A 24,154-nucleotide genomic window follows, 5' to 3' on the forward strand; every position below is an offset into this window, starting at 1 on the left:
GCATAGCAACTCGATGATGCCAACTAGGCCTGGTCTTCTGCCCATGTTCCTCTTTCTCAGGTAGGCCCCACAGCCCCTTGGAGTCCAGGAGAGAGGGAAGTCCTCAGTGGCTGGCTCGAAGCACACACTCGGTAGAGATAAGCTGTATTTATTACTCTTGGCCAGCACTTACCCGGATGGTGGAAACAGGGTCCTCCAGGTGACTGGAGAACTGGGAGATGTCCTTTCGTCAGGGACACTTGGAGGACATTCCATATCAAAATGCTTGCAAAGCTAGATGACCTCTCTGGGCACCTCTGGGCCTCTTTGTTTACAATAATCTGTAAAATATTTTTAAAAAAGACAGCTTTTGTTTCCCGAACTTTTCTTTTTCTCTGTATTTTAATCAGACACTTTGTGCCAAATTCTTCTATTGGGGATATTTTGAAAGTTAAAGTTTTTAATTCCAACTTCTGATTTCCTTTAAAAAATAAAACCCAAAACTAAAAAAGGCTTCATCTAGGTTTATACCCTCCTCCCTTGCCAAAGCTAATTTTTAAATCATTGAGTTAGATTATCAATATTCACCCAGAGGACTGCAGCAGAGTCATTAAATCTTATTACAAAGCAAAGTGCAGAAAGTAATTGCACATATTTGTAAGTAGCTTAGAATTGATTAAAAATGCATAAAGAAGAGCTGTAAACTTCTGCAGGCCCAGGATGCTCCCTGCTCAGGGAAACCATTACACCTGCTCTTTCTCTGAGTAGCTGTCTCCGGTTCCATGTGAGCCAGCAGGAGACCTGCTCCTGTCCTCCAGCCTGCGAGCAGACGGGGTGGCAGCCTGGGGGGTTATTATAGCTTGGCAGGGGGAGGGGAGTGAGATTCATAGTCCTCTGGGGAGGCACTGAGGAAAACTCATGAGACTGAACTGATCAAGTCTTACCCGGCTCATTGTCCTGACCTCAAAGGCTGCGTTTTTTCAAAGTAGCAATAGCTACAAGGGTAGGTTGGATGGAAAGAAATTTCCAAGAAAATCACTGATATTTGTCTCTTCTGTTTATACTCTCTTGACAGTCACTTCCTGCAGCAATCAGTCACCAGTTTGTTGGTTTGGGGCCTGCCATATACAAACCACTCTGTTTGGAACAGGAGGGTTGAAAAATGACTTCATTTGACACACTTTTAATGAACCCTGTTAGGAGTCAAGAGCTGTTTAAGGTGTGAAGGAACAGCCCCTACTTCAAGAGGAGAGGGAGAGATGTATGCGAGTGAGAGATGTGTTCACCTGGTACTATGGAAGCTCATGGGAGGTGTGTTAGTCAGGTGAGGTGAGGCTAAGCTACAGTAACAAAACCCCCAGCCTCTGGACCTCAGTAGCTGGGTACACAAAGGTCTGTCTACCTCTTTCTTCCTTTCTCTCTTCTTTCTTTCTGTCTTTTTTGTCTCTTCTTTCCTTCCTTCCTTCCTTCCTTCCTTCCTTCCTTCCTTCCTTCCTTCCTTCCTTCCTTCCTTCCTTCCTTCCTTGTCTTTTCTTTCTTTCTTCTCCCCCTTTCTTTCTCTCTTTCTCTTTCTTTCTTTCATTGTTTATTCATTCTTTCTTTTCTCCCTATTTTTCTTTTTCCACAAACATATTGAACATCTCCCCAGGGGCCAGGCATTTATGCTAGATGCTGGTAATACAATGATCAAAACCTCTGTTTCCAAGGAATTTCTGGTCTGTATTCTAGATTGTCCCCTCAAAATAAACACTGAAGAGAAGGGTATTTGAATTATTTTGTCCCCCCTTTCCTTTATTTCTTCTTCTTTTTTAAAATAGATGTGTGTTGAACTGTATAATAGAAAATTCACGAATATAATTGGAGAAAGTTTCCTGACATAAACACACCCATGTGAGCAGTACCCAGATCAAGAAATAAAATACATTTCCTGCACCCAAAGCCCTCATATGTGCCTCCCCAGTTATTATTCCACCTTTAAGTAAGCCTATAAACTATCTTTTTTTTGTATTTTGATATTTATAAATAAAACACACTTTTTATAAAAGAGGATACAATGTATATTTGACTGTAGACTGATTTTAAGAAATGCCAAAATAAATCTGAATGTATGTAGGCATGGTTTTTAGCAAAACATTCTGACTGGCTATAAATATCACAATGAATGGTAGACTCACCACCCCCATTAGATTCCCCTTGACTGATTTAAAAGTGGTGAATTCCCTCTGCTCACATAGGATCCAAAGCCTTTATCCCTGGGATGCTGCCTCCTTTCCCTTTCTGCCCTTCTGCCATTCCATTTTTTTTTTTTTTTTGGTAATTCATGCCTGTGAATTTTTTTTGGCTGTTTTTGCAGCCAAATTGGAATATTGCACTCAAAGTCATACGTAGGTACATCCAGATATGTTAAGTTATTTCCTAAAGTCATTGTGTAGTGAAACATACAGTTAGAGCATGTTGATAAATATCTTTTGTGGGTAGCAGGGAGTGAATTCCTTTGGGGCAGGGAACAAGTCCCCTGTCCCCCTGTTTGTTAAATCCCCTCCATTAGTCCAGCACCATACTTTGAACAAAGAGGGTCTCAAGAAAATGTCATTGAATAAAATTTTCTTCCTTTAGTAGATTTTTGGGATAGTTAACTAAATCTCATTTCTTTTTTGCGAGTTGATGACTTCAGGACAGTGGCTTCCAGTTCAAAACGAAAGGCTGAGCAAACACGTTTCTTTGGTTTTTCTCCAACAACCCTGTTAAGAAGAGAGTTAGGGAGCAAAAAATGAATTATCTTACCACCAAAAATAGAATTGGAAGGGAACCATCAGTGAAGACAGCTTTCAATGCATTTCCTGAAGGCAGACGTGGGCAGAGGAATGGTGACTGATGAATCAGGGAGGAGGGTCTGGAGGTGGGTGTTCTAGGAGAGACCCCAACTGCACATGTCTCTGTGTCTGGCAGAATCCCACAGAGGCTTGGAACTCAGAGACACGTTTAAGGGTGGGAGTGAGATGTGGGAGGAGTAGCTAAGAGCTGAGCCCCGACAAACCCCTTCCTATCCTTTGAGCACAAAACAGCCAACAGGCAGATATTCACCCCTCAGGCAAAAAAGCCAAGGGTTCCTCACTGGAGAAACTGAAGAAACTGAGACGAGCAGTGTGGTGGCCCCACCATCATGGTGTCCCACAGAAATGTATTCTAGGACCCCAGGGGTAAGGCTTGTGTCTGTCCTGCTCATGCTGGAGTGAAATCGTCCAGATAAGGGGCCTCGTTCACAACACACAGCTTGCAGCTCTGCCCTGGGCATTTTAAAATATGAATAAATAACAGGGGAGCACAGACATCTGAGGGAAGCCTGCTCCATAAAGGAGAAAGGCAGAGATAAATAAGTGGGAGAACATGACTAAGGAGAAAGCAAGTAATTCAAGGAATAAACGTATACTTAAAAAGACCCTAATTGGTGTCCTCAGAAAGATTTGAGAAGGTATGAAATACATAATACATGAACAGGATTTTTCTAAAGACTATCAGAGAACAAGAATGATCTCTTGGAAAACAAAAAAATTATTTCCCAACTGAAAAATTCAACAGAAGGTTAAGAATGAAATCAAGGAAATTTATAAAGTGGATCAAAACAAAAAGAAAACAAGAAGATAGAAATATGTGCAAGCACCTAAGAGACAACAAGACAATTAAAAGGCCAACAATTAAGAGAACTTCCAGGAAGAGAGACCAAAGAAAAAAGGAAAATCAGTTTTTGAAGGAATATTAGGGGATGATTTCCTAGAGCTGAAGAAGGCACATGTCCTCTGATCCTAGCACAGTGGATGAGAAAGATGGCATTAAGGTGCATTGTTACAAAGATTCAAAATACTCCAATTAATAGGAGATTCTGAAAGCCTTCAGAAAGTAAGAACTATTTACCTACAACGAATCATAGTCAAGATTCCCATGAAATTCTTATGAGCTTAGTGTTACAAAACAAGGAGGAATGTCTGTTAGTTCTGAGGTAAAGGGTTTACACCCTAGAATTCTATATGCAACTAAATTATCAATTAAGTGTGAAGATAAATTATACAAGAACCCAGATGGCTTTTTTTCAAGGCAACCATTGTGGGAAACCTTTTTCAGGATGTGCTCCAGGAAAACAAGGGAGTGAGTCAAAGAGGAGGACTTAGGTTCCAAGCAGAATAGCTTTTGTCTAGGATAATAGCTCTATAACAGAACTATACAGAGAGTAGTCTAAAGAAAAAGGGCTCAGTAAAGATAAAGGAAGAAAAAGGATTCTGCATATTTGAAAATCTCCTTGAAACATTAGGTGATGGTAAGGATCTGATAAAAGCAGACATTATAAGATAGATGATCGATAAATTATTATGAATAGATAGATGATAGATGACTAAATATGTCAGGAAAAAAACTACACAAAAGGGGGTATTGATTATAGCATTATTTTTTATGTTACTAAGATTTTTACCTTTTAGAATCAATTTAGAGACAAATCACAATAATGGTTGCAGAATAAGATGTATACACTGTTAACCTTGGCAATGGAAAAGCAAAACCTTAACAGTCTGGAAAGAGTTTAAACCTGGATTTAAAATCAATGTCTTATTTCCTAGTTTGCTCCCCATACTGTTCCAGAATAAGGAGATAAATGTGTTCTGACTGCTGCATTTTCTTGGTGTTCCCATTGTGTACTAATAAATGTTGCACAATGAGGACATAGGCACCTGTAGTTATAAGCTCTCCAGCAATGTCCCCATTTCTTCCTAATAACTGTTGTTCTGCTTGGGAACTAATAAACAGGCTTCTGTTTGGCATATTTCCCTTGCTATCACCCTCAGATTCTGCCTAAGGTGATTATCTCCTTAGGTATCATTCTAGCTCTGCCTTTCTCCTTCCTTTTTGTTTTAACTGTTTTCTACCCATGCAACTTCCTAGCTGTGGCTCTACTTCCCATAAAGCCTGCATTCCTTGGACACTTCTGTGGTGATGGCCCCATATTTCACAGTGCACACCTGTCCCCACATGGAGAGGGCAGGCTGTGGGCTGAAGGAAGCACCCAATGTCTACATCTGGCTTTAGCATTTGAGTGTCACAAATGATGCTGTATTGATTCATGTGGACTGCTCCCCTTTGGGAAATATCACATTCAAAATGGAACCGAAGGAGGTGGTTACACAGGTATATTGACTGACACATGCAATTGTGTTTCTGCATCGGCGGAATGTGGTTGGTGGAGGTTCCTGGCTTTTACTTCCCCCATAGTTTATACATCTTTATAATTCAATGCTCTTTCTTGGCATTTGAGACAAGTGTTTTCTAGGCTAAGCAGGTGTATATGCCTACAGCATAAAACATCATGCTCATAATTTCTTTTCTACAAATAGCAAAAATGGGCATCCTTAAATTCATCCATCCAGACCCCACGGTGGGAATCTGTCTCAGCTTGCTCAGCCTCCGCCACAGGACATGGTGATGTCCAAAGACACGAGAATGAAGCAACTCTTGGCCTGAGCGTCAGGAGGAAGGGCAGCCTCCTTCTGAGTGATGCATAAAGTGCCCCTTCCTCTGATGGCTAAGGCAGGACAGGGCCATTCCATGGAGTGCTCCCCAAAGGAGGAGTGGCCTCAGAACACCTCCCATTCTCCTCCTGGTGTATGGGCATGAGCACTGACATGGAGATGAGGAAGAGATGGAGGTGAAATAAAGAGCTGAGGGGGGCACACTTTGGTTTGTATCCCTATTATATGCATCTAAATATGTATTTTTTCTGTTAACTTTCAACATATGCAGGCTCACTGTAAAGAGTACAAACACTTCAGAGGTACATTTAAATGCCAGGCACAAAAGGCAAATGTTCTTAAAAAGCCAGTGCATGTTCCCACTACAGTTCCCTTCTTGCTCTGAAATCCCCCCTATTTTTCCCCTGCAGCATTCCTGCCTTTGACTAACACATCGTTCCCTGTGTCAATTTCATGCATGCTTAAGACTGCCTCTCCATTCAGCTACCTTTGCTAGCAGCTTGGGTGGCTTGGCAAGGCTGTGTTGCATTGTTTTTTAGCTCTGGCTGGCACCCCGACAATTTACCAAGGCCAGCAGTATGCAGGGCTGTGCCCAAAGGGGACATCTGGTTACCTCACTGTGGGCGGCTCATTGTCCTGCTGCCCACTGAATAATTCTTTGTGTCAGTTCCCTTAAAGGAAGGTGACTGTGGTGTATGTGTGTTTACATGAAGAGTTTGGAAACATTTAAAACAGAATCTCCTTAATACACATGGACATGCATGTCACAAGCTCCTGAGAAAAGGGTTCAGCTCCTCAAATGCTGAGATCTCAGACAAGGCTCTAGGGGTGCATTTATATATATTGCACTCAAACCAAATGTTCAGTTGATTTCCAAAATACACTGATCTTAGATTCCCCCAATTCATTCCTATTCTTTACAGGGACCACAGCTTTTTTCTAGTTCCTGGACTGAGGTCGTCGTCTGTCTGTACCTCATTTTCAGAGCATGATGACTTAGGTAGAAATACAGTTCTTATCTTTCTCTTTCCTCTCCTATGTACCAGTACTAAATGTTGGGAGGAATAGGGAAAAACGTAACTGTTTCTCATCTATCTGGGGCCAGAGGAGGTTTGGGCAAAACAACATATCCTTAACAGTTTCTGGGAATAGCCTGGTTTCTCCAACTGATTGTATTTAATACATGGGCGTTAGCCAGAGGGCTGCTCTTATTAAGAGAATTAATCCTGGTGGGTGTGGAGGGCATGGCAGCGATGACGCAGGTAACCCAGCGGACTCTGACCAACTGGGTTAAGGACGCCTCTCTGAGTTTGCGAGGGATGGATTGTTCTCTTGGTTCTGGCAGTGAACGTCGGCTAGTCAAGGAAAGTGCTGGGTGCTTTTCTCCTGTCTCTTATTATAGTTTGTAAACAGGCTTATTAGTGTAAACAGGCTTACTAGGTTTGTGAAATGTTTTTGACCATTAAAGAATTTAATTTTTCCTTTTTATAAAAGCAATGCATTTTTTAACAGAAAAGAAAGAAAATAAATGGAAATAAAAAAATAACCCCCATTACCTCCTCTATCCTTAGGTTCTTTCATTTATATAGTTCCCAACTGTGATACACACATACAAACCACTGAATATCGCTTCATGCTTTATGGCTTTGTAAACTTTCCACTTAACACTGGGACACTGGGTTCCCTGGATGTAGCTCTATAACACTGCTGATGACCGCAATCAGCTGATAACCTTAGGGATATTGCATAATTTATTTTCATCAGTCCCCTTGTTTGATATTTAGTTTTCCAATGTGAGAAATGAATTAGATAAGCATTATGGCAGTTTTATGAATGACCAACACAAAATTCTGCTTTGACTTTAAATATGCAAATAACGAAGGAAAGAAAAATAAGACTCTAGTGCAGTGTGCGTGCATGCAGTGGGCACAATCTGCTCTTTCAGATGAGGGATTCTGTTTTCCTTTTCCAGATTTCCTAGTCCAGTTGCCAGTTAGCTCACTGCCTTTTGTTCTCTGAGACCTGGAGGGGGTGCCACAGGGAGCACATTTCAGACTATACTGTGACGTTCACATTCTAGAAACCTGCAACCAGGTTTTCCTCTACAGGAGATGCTCTTAAATCAATGCTCTGTCTCACAGCCGGAATCCCAGCGCATTGCTCCGTAAGAAGGGAGTACACCCATCATCATGAAAAATCATGATTTCAGCGGAGACTCTGAGCACTGGTATGCCCAGAGGGCCGACGGACCACAGGCTGTACTGCTTATCTCACCACAACCCTAATGGTATTGCTAGATGAGGCCAGAGGTTTCCATGGCAACTGAAATGCTACGCATCACATGGGCCCATGGGCCAAGGAGGACGGCTGTGGTCGCGAGGCAGGAGACCCCCACCTTTCCTCCGGCAGAGGGGAGCTGGCACTGGGCCCCATGGCCAGGTTGGGAAGCCTGTCTTTGCCTTCCCCTGTCTCTCCTCTCTCTTCCCTCCTCTCGCCTCTTAGCCCTGCCGCGTCAGAGCTACTCAGGAGTCTCCACCTGGCACCCTGCTAGCGGGCATCCTGGGAACCAGGCTGTACCTGTCTCAGGCTGTGTCTCTGCCTCCTCTTCAAGCACTGCAGGACTACCATACTGAAGGCCATGAGGGGCAAATATCCACTCATAAAACATCTTTGATGATTTGCCATGTTCATAGGAGATTTCCATAGAAAGGCTGCTTCATCCCTGGATAGGAGATTAGATTTCTTCAAGAGTTCAGATTCAGCCTGGATTGTAAAGGACAGTTGTGTTGGGGATGTGAGCCTGTTCCCAGGCTGAGAAGGAAGGGCACTGTCATCAACCAGTGATGTCAGCCATGCGTGTGGGAAGGGAGCAGGTGATGGGCAAACTGGGCGCTTGGGGACCTCGCTTTATTCTAGCTGTGAAATATGAGAAAGCAGGAAGGCTGGGCCAGAGACACACCTACGCCAGTCAAGGGATTCTCTAACGTGCCTGCACATCAGAATTCATGTCTGCACACCCCTTTAAACCGCTTTCCCTATCACACATTCTTGCATCAGCAGAGTCCTGGGGGGCCTACACAAACCACATGACAGGAGAAAGGAGCTGTTTGTCTCCACAGCTCATGTTGACATAGAAACGGGTCTGAAAAGATGGATTTTTCTTATTTCTAGTTATCTGTGTTATCCCCTCAAGCCTTAAGAAAGTACATTCTAGGCTTGAGTCCTTGGAAAGAGAAAGCCTCCTCTTGATTTAGCAGCCTTACGCTGGAAGAAAGCATGGCCTTCTGATAACAGTTTATGTATCATTTAAAGTTAGCTTTGGAAGACAGGGCCAAATATCACCCCCAGTCATACTTAGATGTGATTTCTAAAAATGGCACTTTAGAAGCTTAAAGTTATCCTGAAGTTTAGTTTCCATTTAGCTGGTCCTGATGAGTACTAGTCTCATTTCAAAAATATATTGTTTGGGGTGAAAAACTGAAAGCCTGGGGAGCTATGACGTGCCAGGATGGTGGGTGGTGCAGAGGACATGTCTTATGTGGGCACATGGCAGTGGCGGTGGCCATGTGCAGGGACAGCCCATGTGAAGAGGGCCTTTGCACCGCTCCTCTGGGCTCCCCAGTTGGGTTAGTTTCTTGTGCTGTTGGAGCAAACGACTGCAGAGCTGGTGTCTTGGAGCCTTCTTCCGGCTCTGGAGGTCAGAGGTCCTGAAGTCAGGGTGTCAGCAGCGCTGGTTCCTTGTCTAGTCTTTAGGGGACTTTTCCTTGTCTTCTCCAGCTTCCAGGGCCAGCTGCATTTCTGGCTTTGAGGCCTTTCCTTCCATTTAAAAGCTTCCCAGCATCTTCTGGCCTCTGTCCTCTCTGCCTTGGACCTCTGTCTCTGGTGCCACAGTTCTCCATGTCTCCGACCCTCCAGCTCCCTCGTGTAACATCACTATCATGCCTGCAATTCCCTTATGCCATGTGAGGTAACAGCCCCCGGGACCGGGGACTAGGGCATGAGCACGTCTAGGAGGCCGTTATCCTCACGCCACGTTAAGGGTCAGGAACTGATCCCGGCAGGGCTGGGCAACAGGGCTGTGTTTCTGGTGACTGAATTACAGGGTGAAATCCTGCCCCGATTATCTACTTTCCCCTCAGGGACAATGGCAGAACCCTTCACTATTTTAAAGAGAATAAAGAGCATCAATTCTGCAATTAAAAAGTAAATCATTTCCATCCTATTTAGCTGTATATATGAGCGGTGGCTCTCCATGCACTGAGACAGCCAGGTCTTCAGGAGCAAAATCAATGTTCTCAAGACAGCCTGTGCACACGGGCGAGTTTTCCAGAATTGTAACCCGTGGTAATGTTTGCAGGTGCTGCTGGCTCTCCCACCTCTGAGGGGGCTGCTTTCGTCTCGCCTGAGCTGGTGATGCTCGCCTCCCTGGTCCAGAGAGGTCCGGTCCGGAACCTCTGTGCGCCGGTCCCAGCGGAGGTCACAGGGCAGCCTACTGCTTTGCGCTTTCTTCTGCAGCTTCCTTTCCCAGAGCTCCAGTCGTTTTCAACACAATGGTAGGAGGTCTGATTACCTGTGGAAGTAGAGGGCTCAGGGGGGTAAGCAGGGCTTAACTGAAAGCGAGGGAAGCTGCACCTGGCCTCTCAGAGGAGCGGACCCCTTCGGGGAGGCACAGCGCAGCCCTCTTTGTGGGGCCTCTTGAAGGGAAGTGTCTCCGCAGTGGCCCATCCAGGCAATTGACATGGTCGTTTCAGCTCCAAGACCCAATTTCAACCACCTCTCCGTGAACACAGTTCATCCTCTTTAAAAGATATTGAGTGAGAGAAAAGCGGTGTCACTGAGGATCATCCCAGAGCTGTGGATGCAGGAGCTCAGCGGGGCCATCAGGAGCGGCAGATGGAGCAGCCCGGGCAGGCAGGGACCCCCACGAGTCACGGTCCGCAGACCCGTTGGCAAGGGGCTGCGCCTTCCCCCCGAGCCTGGGGTTGCCCTGGCTTTGCCCACTGCAGGGCCGGCAGGGGCCTGGGGAGGCTGTCTGGGGTCTGCGAAGGGGCTCTTGTGCCCTCTAAGCCCCCAGGTCCGGTGGCTCTGCTCCTTCGGTCTTGCTTGGCTGGCTCAGGAACATCTGCCTGTCATCCCCAGGCAGGCTCGCTGGCTGTCCCGTCTGCCACCCCCTTGGAGATTGCCCCTTTCTGGGTGCTGATATCTGCCCCAAGCCGTTCCCTCCCGTCTGGCACTAGGGAGGAAGTTCCCACTCGGTCCCCTGGCTGCCCCGAAGATACTCCTCACAGACTCTCAGATGAACTCAGGTTCCAGGTCAGGACAGGATGGGCTGGGACTTGTGGTAACTTCTGTCTTCTGACTGAAACTGAGAGAGGTAGGAGGCTGGTCACCCTCCTGAAATAGGAGGGGGAGTCCATGTTCAAGTCCACAGGCTGGACGAGATGGGCTGGGGTATGTCAGGGGTCCTCAGTGACGTGCAGAGGTCCGGGGTGGGGTGCAGTTTCTGATGGATAGGAAGGCAGGATGAGGGGATCTGAGAGGAGTGAGTGGAGCAGGCCCAGGGCTGGGTGGCCTCGCAGTGCAGAACTGGGGCTCCCCAGAGGGTTGATTGGAGGAAGGCCAGACCCGGGTCCTGGGAACTGGAACCCAAAAGGTAACTCACGAGCCCCGACTCTGGCTTGGAGTGTAGGAGGGGGCCCTCTCCAATGAACAGGGGATGCGGTGTCTGAGCAGAACAAGAGTACAGCCAGAGGTGCTGCTCTTCCACTGTGACCTTCTAGCATCCCTGGTGAGAACGGCAGTGGCTCCAGAGCCAGAACGGAGGTGTGCCCGGTGCTGTGTCCTGCGCATGCTCAGACCTTCCCAGTGTTTCATCTTCATTCTTCACGGGCCGCAGCTTGCTTCAATTGCTAATGAATGCAGCCATGCTGCTTGGACTCTGAGTTGGCCTGCCTGGCAGACTGGAGTGCCCCAGTGGCTGAGTCAGCCCCTCTCAGCACCCACCTCAACTCGCCTGGCCCACCTGAGGGCGAACCCCTGCTGGGCCCAGCCCCTTCCCACCTGCCTGGCACTTGATGCATACAGCCGTGTCCTGCTCAGCCCAGGCTCACCTGTAATGCTTTGCTCAAATGCCACTGAGTTATGAAGCCCAGGCAGATCAATCATTTCATAGTTCTCTCTGGAGCTGTTATTTTTGGTTGTCTCCAAAGTCCTAATACATGGTTAGTCTTTGGCATTTGAGAATGAATAATCTCACTGTGGGAGAATTCTCAGGAATGCCCATGAGCATAAGTTATTCTTAAAATACTTACAATATTTTTCAACCCTCTACTCAACTGTTGTCAATACCTAAAAAATATTTATAAATAAAAATTCAGTATTTTCAAAGATTGCAGCCTATAGCAAATATTCAAACACTGGGAAATGCTGGAGAAGATAAGTGAAAATTAATATAAAACTTGGATGTCCTATCCAGGTTGCAAAATCACCGATTTAGGGACTTTGCTTTCAACATTTATTATTCCTTGGAACACCACTCATAAGATTTGTGTGAAGTAAATATATGACAAACATGTTGGCAATAATTTATTTCCAAGAATGCCAATGTTAGCAGCCAGGAACACATACTGCTACGAGATGGCAAGAGGTGCGGGCACGAAGGAATGGTCAGAACATGATGGCTTCTCCCTGAGGAGCTCTGGCCCCGGTCTGCAGAAATATTCATCTTAGCTTGCGATTCCTCATGTCAGCATTTCCTGCTCCTGCCTCAACTTGATGTCATGGATTCCTTCAAAACAGTCACATCTTTATGTTAATTATTCAGCTTATTCTTCTAAAATTCTAATACTTTTCTCTGTTTTCCTAATTTCTTGACCGATTTTTCTAGAACTTGGGGATTTGGCAAAACATAAATTTCCAAGGAAACTTCAGGAAGGAATCCTTGCAGTGAAGCTCTAGATGTGGGGTAGCTGGGTTATAGTATCAGACCTATCTTTCCGTCTATTGTTTATGACCTCATTAGGAGCAGACCAATGTCCTGATGATCACAACTTTGATATTCTTATGCTACTAAGTTGTTACTAAATAACTATTATCATTAAATATATTTAATATTAATAATGACTTCCTCTTCCTCTTCTTTGCCTCCTCCTCTCCCCGAATCCTCTCCTCCTTATTCCTAGCATTTCTTCAGCATTTACTATGCATGTATTTTAAAAGTCAACTTTATTGAGGTATGATTTATATCCCTCAAAAAATGCCCTCTGTAAAATATAGAGCTCAAGGTATTTGACTAGTGATAGTCCTGTAACCACCACCACAATCAGGACATAGATGTTCTCATCACTGCACAGAGTTCCCTGGTGCCTATTTGCAGCAGAGGTAGCCACTGCCCTGCTTTCTTTTACTGTAAATTAGTGTTGCTTTCCTAGAACTTCATTATGTCATCTATTTTGGACACTTGAGTTGTTTCCAGTTTTGGGTTTCTATGGATAAAGCTATGAACATTCATGTATAAATTTTTGTTTGGATAAAGTTTTGGACACATTTTTATTTGGGTAAATACTTAGGATTGGAATTGTGAGCTGTGTGATAAATATATGTTGAACTTTGTAAGAAATACCCAATCTATTTTCAAAAGTGGCTGAACCACTTTCTTATCCCATCAGCAACACAGGTGAGTTCCAAATGCTCCCTCTCCTTGCCACTATTTGGCATTGTCTTCTAATTTTTGAACATTCTACTGGATTTGTAATGCTATCTCATTGCAGTTTTAATTTGCATATAATTCTAATGACTAATGATCTTGGATAGCTTTTAATGTGTGTATTGGACATTCATAATCTGCTTTGGTAATGTATCTGCTCAAATCCTATGCTCATGTTTTAATTGGGTTATTTGATTTGTAAGGGTTCTTTATGTATTCTGAATACAAATTCTTTGTCAGATATGTAAGTTATGAATAGTTACTCCCAAACAAAATACCTTTTCATTGTCTGAGCAAGAAAACAGAAGTTTTTACATCCAATTTATAAATTTTTTCTCTTTGTTTGTACCAAAAAATCATTACCTACTCCAAGAATTTTCTTGCCTTCAACAATTTTCTCCTATCTATTCTTCTATAATATTTTAAAATTCAGTTCTTAGGTTTAGATGTGTGACCTATTTCAGACTAACTCTTGGTATGCTTTAGGTGAGGGTAAAGACTCTTTTTCCCCCGATGTGGATACACAGTTGTTCTAGCGCCGATTGTTAATACTCTTCTCTTCCTCCATGAATTGCCTTGGTGTCTTTTGGAAAGTCAGCTGACCATATACATGTGGGATTATATATTTTTTAACTCTCCTTCTCTAATTATACATATATGCATGTGTTTGTGTGTGTGTGTGTGTGTGTGTGTGTGTGTAAGTTTTAAAATTAATCAAGACATTTTGTCAATTTGTCAGTTTGTCAATTTCTACAAAATAACCTGCTGCAATTTTGATTTGTTTTGCATTGGACCTATGTATTTATTTTGGGAGAACTGATATTCTAAATTAGAACTGATATTCTAATATCAACTAGAATCGATATTCTAGTCCTTGAACATGGTATATACCTACATTTACTTGGGCTTCTTCTTTAACTTCCTTCATCAATGTTTTGTACCTTTAATTATATAGAACTTAATTATTAAATTATCTTTAATTATCACAAACTTTTGGATACTACTGAAAACAAGGTATCTTTAATTTTTATCTCCCAGTTTTTCATTGTTAGTATAAAATAGAATTGAGGTTTTAATATTTGCTTTGCATTATGCTATCTGCTTAAACTTACTTGCTATTTCCAATAGTATTTTTGTAGATTTCTTCAGATTTTCTATGTATATGATTATGTCATCTGCAGATAAAGGCATTTTTACATTTTTTCCTACCTGTATGCCTTCTGTGTATATTTTTTCTTTCCTTACTACGCTAGCTAGGATTTCTAATTCAAAATTGAATAAAAATTATGAAAGTAGACCTCCTTTGGGTTTAATCTGCTCTTCTCATAGTTTCTTAAAGTGGGGATTTATATAATTGATTTTAGGCCTTTCTTTTCTCTAAGCATTGAAAGCTGCGTATTTCTAAGTGTTTCTTTAGCTGCATCCCACACGTTTTGATGCCACTTATAATATTTTTCACTTAGTTCAAGATGTTTTCTAATTTTCCTTGTGATTTTTCTTTGATTCATGGGTTATTTAGGAGTGATATTTTAATTTCCAAATCTTTTGAGTTTTTCTAGATATACTTTTGTTTTATTGGCCTTAAGTTTAATTCTGTGTGATCAGACAATATAACTGCATGATTTCAATCCTTATAAATGTATTGAATTTTTTTTTACCCAGTATTTGCTCTATTTTGGTAAATGTTATATGTGAAAAGAATATGTTTTCTGCTGCTGTTTTGTGAAGTATGCTATTAATGTCAATGAAATAAGATGGGTGATAATGTTTGTCAATGTTCCTATGTCCTTAAACTGCTTGCCTGTCTCCTGTCTTTACTGTCTGCTTTATCTATCTGTACTGAGAGAAAAGTTTTGAAATATCCAACTATATTGTGGATTTGTCTGTTTCCCTTCTGCTCTGTAAATTTTTCCTTCATGCATTTAGAAGTCGTTATTGTATAGATATGCATTTATAAATATAATTTTTTTCTTGATAATTCAATACTATTATAAAATGTTTCTTTTTATGTCTAGTAATATTGTTCATTCTGAAGTCTACCTTGAGTAATATTAATGTTTTGACTCCCAATTTCTTAAGCTTAGTGTTAGTATGATCTATCTTTTCCTGTCCTTTTATTTCAACCTGTCTTTATGTTTAAAGTGGCTTTTTGTATAGAAAATTTCAATTCATTGCTTTGTGTGCCATATTAACCTCCATCTTTTAACTGGCTGGGGTACTTTATGGTTTATTTTGCATAGCTTCTATTTCTATGTCTTCAAGTTTACTGACCTTTTCTTCTATAGTATCTAATCTCTTGTCACTCCCATCCATTCAGTGAACTTTTTATTTAAGATACTGTTATTTTTAAGTATTTGTAATTTCCTCTTCGTATATTTACATCTTCCATTTGATTCATAATGTTCATGTTTTCCTTTAAAGCCTTGAACATATTTATAATATTGGTAGTAATTCTTTTTATATCCTTTTCTGTTCATTATATCTTTTCTAGATCTGTTGCTGTTGATATATTTTTATTTTGATTCTTGATCACATTTTCCTGCTTGTCCATCTACTTAGTAATATTTTAGTTGGAGTTAGACATCGCTTTTTTTTTTTGGTGGGGAGAGGCTTTTTTTATTCAGCATAATTCCCACAAGTGCCCTCGCAGCTGTTGGGTTTATTGATAGTTTCTTATTGCCCAGTGGCATTTTTTTCTCTTATTAAGACATCAGTGATATTGATATACAATCTTAGGAACTTTTCATGTGAGCAACATTGTGGTTACTAGATTCACCCATATTATCACGTCCCCCGCCACACACCCCATTGCAGTTACTGTCCATCAGCATAGAAAGATGCTATAGAACCACTGCTTGTCTTCTCTGTGCTATACTGCCTTCCCCATGCCCCTCTGCATTATGTATGCTAATCATAATACTCCTTAATCCTTTTTCCTCCCTTGCCACCAGCATCCCCTACCCCTTTCCCTTTGGTAACTACTAGTCCCTTCTTGGAGTCTGTGAGTCTGCTGCTGTTTTGTTCCTTCAGTTTTGCTTTGTTGTTAGACTTCACAAATGAGTGAAATCATCTGGTACTTGTCTTTCTCCACCTGGCTTAGTTCATGGAGCATAATACCCTCTAGCTCCATCCATGTTGTTGCAAATGGTAAGATTTGTTTTCTTCTTATGGCTGAATAATACTCCCTTGTGTATATGTACCACATCTTCTTTATCCATTCATCTATTGATGGACACTTAGGTTGCTTCTATGTCTTCACTATTGTAAATAGTGCTGCAGTAAACATAGGGGTGCATATGTCCTTTTGAATTTGTGATCTCAGTTTCTTTGGGTAAATTCTTAGGAGTAGAATTTCTGGGTCAAATGGTGTTTCTGTTTTTAGCTTTTTGAGGAAACTCCATATTGCTTTCTATAATGGTTGAGCTAATTTACATTCCCACTAACAATGTAGAAGGGTTCCCCTTTCTCCACATCCTTGCCAGCATTTGTTGTTCCTTGTCTTTTGGATTATGGCTGTCCATACTGGTGTGAGGTGATATCTCATTGTGGTTTTAATTTGCATTTCCCTGATGATTAGTGATATGGAGCATCTTTTCATGTGCCTGTTGGCCATGTCAATTTCTTCTTTGGAGAAGTGTCTGTTTATATCCTCTGCCCATTTTTTAATTGGGTTATTTGCTTTGTGGGTGTTGAGACATGTGAGTTTTATTTTTGGATGTTAACCCTTTATTGGATATGTCATTTATGAATGTATTCTCCCATACTGTTGCGTGCCTTTTTGTTCTGCTAATGGTGTCCTTTGTTGTACAGAAGTTTTTAGTTTGATGTAGTCCCATTTGTTCATTTGTGCTTTTGTTTCCCTTGCCCAAGGAGATGTGCTCAGGAAAAAGTTGGTCATGTTTATATTCAAGAGATTTTTGCCTATGTTTTCTTCTAAGAGTTTTATGGTTTCATGACTTATATTCACGTCTTTGATCCACTTTGAATTTACTTTTGTGTATGGAGTTAGACAGTAATCCAGTTTCATTCTCATATATGTAGCTGTCCAGTTTTGCCTCTGCCAGTTGTTGAAGAGGCTGTCATTTCCCCATTGTATATCCATGGCTCCTTTCTCATATATTAATTGGCCATATATTTGTAGATTTATATCTGGGCTCTCTATTCTATTCCATTGAACTATGGGTCTGTTCTTGTGCCAGTATCACATTGCCTTGATTACTGTGGCTTTGTAGTAGAACTTGAAGTTGAGGAGTATAATCCCCACAGCTTTATTCTTCCTTCTCAGGATTGCTTTGGCTATTCAGGGTCTTTTGTGGTTGCATATGAATTTTAGAACTATTTGTTCTAGTTCAGTGGAGAATGCCATTGGTATTTTGATAGGGATTGCATTGAATCTATAGATTGCTTTAGGCAGGATGGCCATTTTGACAATATTAATTCTTCCTATCCATGAGCATGGGGTGACATTACATTTTATGCTATTGAGTGCTGGATTTTACTGATTTTCTATAAAGAGCATTGGATTTTATTCTAGCAAATGACCAAGTTATTTGTAGATCTACTTGATCCTTTCAAGATCTTTTTAAACAAATATGAGCTGGGTCTAGAGTAGCCTATTTTTAGGAGTAGTTCATCTTTTCTACTAGGACACAATCATTCTGGTGTCTGTAATGAATGCTACATGTACTCAGCAAATAATCTTTGCCTAGTGGGTACCAGAATATTCCACTGTGTGTGAACTCCAGGAATTCTTTTGCCTATTGTTACCAAAATAATTTTTCTTTCCCTAGCAGTTGTTCTCTGCCCAGGCTTGTGGCTTTTCACCCTAGATATTCACATTCCAGGGACTCCTGTGTGCTTTTTGGAACTATTTATCTGTGTAGGTTCCTTCTTTCTGGTATCCTACTCCAAAAGCTTGCCATATGCTTTCAGTTCAGCAGATTGCTGGGATCTGTTTGGGTTCCCCTTCCCCATCTGTAGCCTGAAAATTGCCTCCCTGGTGCTAACCTCACTTGTTCCCCTTTCATCAGCAATCATAGTTCTGCGTGTGTATTATCCATATTTTAAAATATTTATTTCATGTGCTCTGTCTAGTTTTTCTAGCCCTTTTTAATGGCAAGAGTGAAAATACTTTCAGTTACTTTTCCATGTGAAGAAGCAGGAGTTTGTATTTTTAAATTTAATTCTTATAACCCTAAGAGATTAAATGTTAATATTAATCCTATTTTATACTTAGGAAGATTTAGGCACTGAGGGTTCAGCAAATTCATTATACTGCTTAGCGAACAATTATTTAGCTGTGGGTTAATGATTCCTTCATTTATTTATTCATTCAGCAAATACTTAGCGTTTACTATGTTCTAGGCAACAGGATGAGTCTAGAGTGGTGAAAAGCATTCATGGTTTTTGTACTCACTGAGCTTGTCATTTCTTGGTACTGCCCAGCACGGTGCCTATTTGCCTAAAAAGTAAATAGATTTGTTGAATCGATTTCAATATATACAGTCAATGTCATAAGGACCTCAGCCTACGCGTGGGTGGAGGGCCTCAGTCCTACTTGCTGACTCAGTGCGCTCTGGTTCCCTGGCTCATGGTCATGTGACTTTGACTCGGTTTCTTCCTATAACCAGGAGCTTGTTATTACATTGGACTGCACATCCCATTTTGGGACTTAAATTAACTGCAGTTCCCCATCCAGGATGTAAATGAGCACTAGGTCTATAAAAATGTATAGAGATTTTCTGCAGAGGAGAAAGGGCATAGAGCAGGGAAGAAGGGAGCCATGAAGATGTACTTTATTTATCATTTTTCCAGTGCCAGCTCACAGGTTATTTATTTTCAAGTCTCTAGGTCTCTCTCTCTGTGTCCTTCCTCAGCAGCTGGATGACAGCTTGTCAGAGATGTTGTGCAAGGAATTCATATATGTCCTGGGAGGGGTGGGCCAGGCCTGGGTTGTCCTGGGTGACCTCTAAGATTCTTCTGACCTTTGAGAGACTTCAGCTTGAGCTTCCTTTTCCCATTTCTTTTCAGAAACCTTATTTACATTGAGACCTAAAAGCTGTGAAAAGTTAATTCCTTTTAAGGAAAGTACACCTTCCTGCACATTTTTTGGTTAGAATTTATGAAGGGTTTACTTAAAGTCTGTCCAATGTTGTCCTCTGCACTGTATGATCTAACTTATCTGGCTGCTTCCACAGTTTTCCCCTTATATTTTTGAGTCCTTGCTTCCATCCTCAAATTCTATTGTGTGCAATCCATCCAGACAGAGGCAACAGGACTATTCTTGGTAGCCAGGGCCCTAGAAACTGTTTCTTCATGCCTCCATCTGGACCTTGGACAGACAGCCAGGAAATACAATCCTACAGCGTATGTACTATGCTTGCAAACAGAAGTTTCTTAAACTTTTATTTTAATAATGCATTTTAATTTTCTCTGGGGAAAACAAAACAGTTTAATTGAAAATAAAGAATAAGATTACCTTATGAATAACATTCTTCCATCATAGTGATTTCAGGCTTTGAATAACCTTGCCAATTCAGTTCAACTATGCACCTGGGCTGGCTGAGCGGACACCTGATTTCCAAGGAGACAGTGGAGTAAACTGGATTCCTAGTAACTAAGGCTTATTGCCTGTCCTGCGGTCCAGCTTCTTTCAAAGGACAATAGAGGGTGCAAACCTTTCAGCTTTAGCCACGAGTAGACCACCTGCTCAACTAAGAGAAATAGATGAATAAAATATTATTGTAGATTACTTTTCATACAAATATTTCAAATGAAATGTATGTGACAAAAATATTGATTGTCAAGATTGATAGTATTGAACATCAAATGGGTATCTGGACACCTGACAAGCCCAGGCAGGCCTAATTCAATCATCTAGACCAATCACTCTGGACTAATCAGTATGAGGCCCAATGTGCAAGCATTCCAGCAATTCTGGTAGAAATTTCTCGAACATATAGTCTGACTTAAAATGTGTGGTGATCTGATATTTGAAATGCATGACCTCTATATGGTTAGCAAACTCACATGGTCTTCCCACTAATATTCTTTCTGCTTAATATAACTTCTTTGGCTGTTTACACTTCTCATTAACCGAACATGCATCTTAACCTTCAAATTCAGGAAATTGATTCTGTAAGAAATTCTCTTGACATGGCCTTGCATGCATAATGCTAATTATTTTTACTTTACATTCTTCCTTCAGCCCTATCCTGATCTTTCATTTTTTTATTTTCCTAAAAATTTTATCCTGTACATGGAAACAAATTGACTTTTTGAGGAGGAAGGTAACTTTGAAGATCACTAAGTTAGCTTAAGACTAAGACTATTTACCTTCTGTATATGTGGTCCTGAGGACTGCTGTTGAGGTATTCAGAGTTGTCCTGTCAACAGAGAGAAAGGAGCCTGACTGAGGAGCCCTGCTGGGTCGCCTCACGGTTTCCAGTACATTCCCTTTATATCACTTGTCTTGGTTATGAAAATCATCACTTTGTGTGAATGAGCGCTGTCTCCCCTATAAACAGGAAGTTCCCCGAGGGAGAGGTCCCACCTCTTTTGTTGGCTGTTTTCCTGTGCTCTAACTTCCGTCCCTGCAGCCCCACTCTTGTTCAGTGAGGCTGACTGCAGATTAATGAAGCACAGAACTATTACCTGGCACCTAGTTGTGGTTTTAATGAAAGTGTATTCAAGATTTCCTGAGCTTTTCTTCTTTAGGAAAAGAAGGCTATCTTGTGATACACTGTAGTTTGCTAGCTGATACGCATTCGCAGCTGGGAATGAATTCTTAAGCAGGTTGAACGGGGGGACATATTTATCACAAGAGGAGAGGAAATTATTCCTTCCTAGGTTTAAATGAGGTCTCTTAATGATTTGGTCTTAGACAGCTCTCCTGACCTCTGGCAGCCTGAGCTTTCCTTAGATGCAAATGAGGTAATTTAGATACCTTTTTCCTGGCCCCAGCGTTAACCTCTGACAGGATCATAAACAAGTGTAATAGAATGCCTCGTATTTGTGTAGCATTTAATAGTTCACAAAATGGCAGTGTCGATTTGCAGCATTTATTCTGAGGAAGAAAGCATTCCCATGCATGGCTCACCAGATTAGTCCCCATTTTTGAGGGCCTGTCTGCCATGCTGAGCGCTGCTGGCCACAGCTTCCTTCTTGGCTTACCCCAAGGGCCTACGAACTACAGGCTTCGGGCCAGATCTGGCCCACTGTCCGTTATTACGTATCCTGTAAGCTATGAATGTTTTTAAAATTTAAACTGGCTGATAAAAAGCATCAAAGGAAGAATGCTTTGTGACACATGAAAATCATGTGAAATTCAAATTTCAGTGTCCACAAATAAAGTCCTGGAGCACAGCGACTCCTGTTTGTTTACATATTGTCTATGGCTGGTGCTGCAATGGGAGAGCTGAGTGATTGTGACAGAGGCGGCCTGCAGAGCTGAAAATATTTTCTAGGTAATCCTCTGGAGAAAAAGTTTGCCAACACCTTGCTTATATGATGACCCGCTCCAAGGTTTTTCCTTGCCTGCCTGCCAGATGGACTTCTTTCCCACACGTTAGCATCTCAGAGTCAGTGTAATTTCTTCTGGGAAGACTTTCTGACTCCCAGCTTACTATTGGTCCCCATTCCCTATTTTCTTGCGATTCCTCTCTCCTCCTGACCACACACTGTGTCTTGTCCTCCTAACACTTGCTATAGTTAATACTTGTGGGATTATGGGGTTAAATCCATCCTTCTCTGCAGACTCCAAACTCTGGGAAAGGAGGACCACATCTGTTTTATTAGCAGTTGTATCAGTAGTACTCACCACAGCACAGCGCCCTAAAGAACATGTGGCTGAGGTCTGAAAGTGTCTTACATGGAGGAGGACACCTGCATGGGCAAGAGAAGGGGTGTCCAGAGCCCAGCTGATCAGGCCCTGTCATGTGACCCAGGAACTGTCCATGGTCATGGACCCCAAGACCCATACAGCTAATTAGATCCTTGTGCAAAAACCTCCTTCTTTAACTCAGGAACTCTCCCAGAGATGGCTACTTAAAAGCAGAATAACCAATGTTTATACTCCTTGGTAGAAATTTTACTAAACCACGGAGCAGTCAACCGCAAACACACCGAATGTGAGCTCCTATTCTTTGGGCACTTAAGTTACATACATCAGGCTAAGTAAGCCCCATGGGAACTGTGAGGCAGTTATTCCTACGCCCATTTTACAGATGCAAACAGGCAAAGCAGTTATATCCTTGTCTAGAGACGGGATTAAAATCTAGATCCTTTTGTCCTGTTGCCCCATAAATGGGTAAGTAGACCCTGAATAATAGGGGTGGAGTGTAAGTACTTGATGAAATGCTAGTTACAAAAGTTAGCTGCCACCTTGGTGTTCCTGGGGTCTGGAGGATGCCGTCAATGACATTTGTAAAGTAAGTCCCAAAGAGTAGCTGAGAGAATATTCCAAACCGGGTGAGCTGGGGAAGGCTGTGGAGCACCTTATTTGGAGCTAAGGATATATTTACAACACAGCACTGTTAAAACTATCCATTTAGGAGGTATTTTTCTCAAGATTTCCCTCGGGTAAGTCTGAAGGGCAAAGTAATTTTGAACCTAGAAGCACAGTGTTTACTGGGCCGCCTTGTAATGGAAATAATGTCAGCTTCACTTCTTGGGGCCTCTGAATGTAAAATCAAGCTAAGGGGTATGTGTAATAGCCTGTTCTTCTAACATCAGGGAATGTTTGTAAACCACCAATACTGTACCGAGTGAACACAAGTTTGGGGCATTGTCAGCTAAATAATTCCCAATCAATACACTTTCCCTCACCTTCATCGCTAACTCCTAGGAAGCCTGGATATTTTTTTGCCTGAAAAAAATACATCCAGGACTTTCAGTTCCAGCTTCAAAATGTAAAGAGTTTGAAAGTCATTAGTTCTATCCTTCTAACAAGAAAAAAAGCTAGAAAAGCTGAAAATGAGCAACTTTTTTGGCCCTGTTAGAGAACTGACACTGAGAGGAAGGCACTCCAGAAACTGGAGAGACAGGTGCATCTAGAGAGACACAGTCAAGATCTACTCAGCCACCTGGGCCGAGCATGGGCAGAACACTGAAATGCTAATTTGGATGAATCTCTAGAAGCTGAGTATGGTCCAGGATGGGGGTAAGAAACTAGAAGCAGCAGTCTGCAGGGGCTTCCAACTTTTGTGGGTTTTACATTCAGCAACGCCACCAGCTTCTCACACTGAAGAGCCAAGAAAGATCCTCTTGCGTCTCGGGCAAGGGGAGTGAGAGGAACCATTCTGAAAAATGCTTGGGGCCTTCCCCATGATTCAGCAAGGACAAAGACCAGAGCTGATTCCAGCTCGGGAGAGGAGAAAGCACCCCGCTTCCCTGGCCCTTTAACCTTCTTGTTACATGAAGGGCCCTTGTCCCTTCATATAAAGGGCAAAACAAGCTGAGAAACACCTGTGACAGTCGGAGCCTGGGGCACATGCCCACTAAAATACTAAGCTTTCATCAGAATATTTAGAATGCTTCCTGTCCCCACATTTTGCCATCAAATCAACAGGATTCCAGTGAATTAACATTGGTTTAGAGCTGCAAGAACTGTGAGACACAGACTCTATTTAAGGAGACGTTCTTAGGGAAACACAAAGACAACAAGGGGAACAGAAACAGGAGCTGGAGGAGTTTGAAGACATTAAAACATCATGGCACTGAAAAAAGGAAAGTAGAAAATAAATACCACAATATAAACCTAACAAAGTATGTATAGGGTCTATATACGGACACTACAAATCTCTGATGAAAAACATCAAAGATCTAAGTAAAGAGAGAGAGAGTGCATGTCCTGGACTCAAAAGGTTAATATTGTTAAGACATCAATTCCTCTCAATTTGATCTATAAACACTACTACTAATAGAATGCAAAAAGACACACACTGGGAGAAAATAT

The 24,154-nt window shown here is 41.9% G+C and overlaps 1 long non-coding RNA gene across 1 annotated transcript in view; it reads left to right on the plus strand.

Annotated features, from left to right (window-relative positions):
- LOC118971720 (uncharacterized) overlaps nt 1-24,154 on the plus strand; it is a 55,394-nt gene that overhangs the window by 16,658 nt on the left and 14,582 nt on the right. The gene's annotated exons all lie outside the window — the stretch shown is intronic.

The sequence above is a fragment of the Manis javanica genome, chromosome 3 (genome assembly GCF_040802235.1).
Source record: "Manis javanica isolate MJ-LG chromosome 3, MJ_LKY, whole genome shotgun sequence".
Classification (NCBI taxonomy): Eukaryota; Metazoa; Chordata; class Mammalia; order Pholidota; family Manidae; genus Manis; species Manis javanica.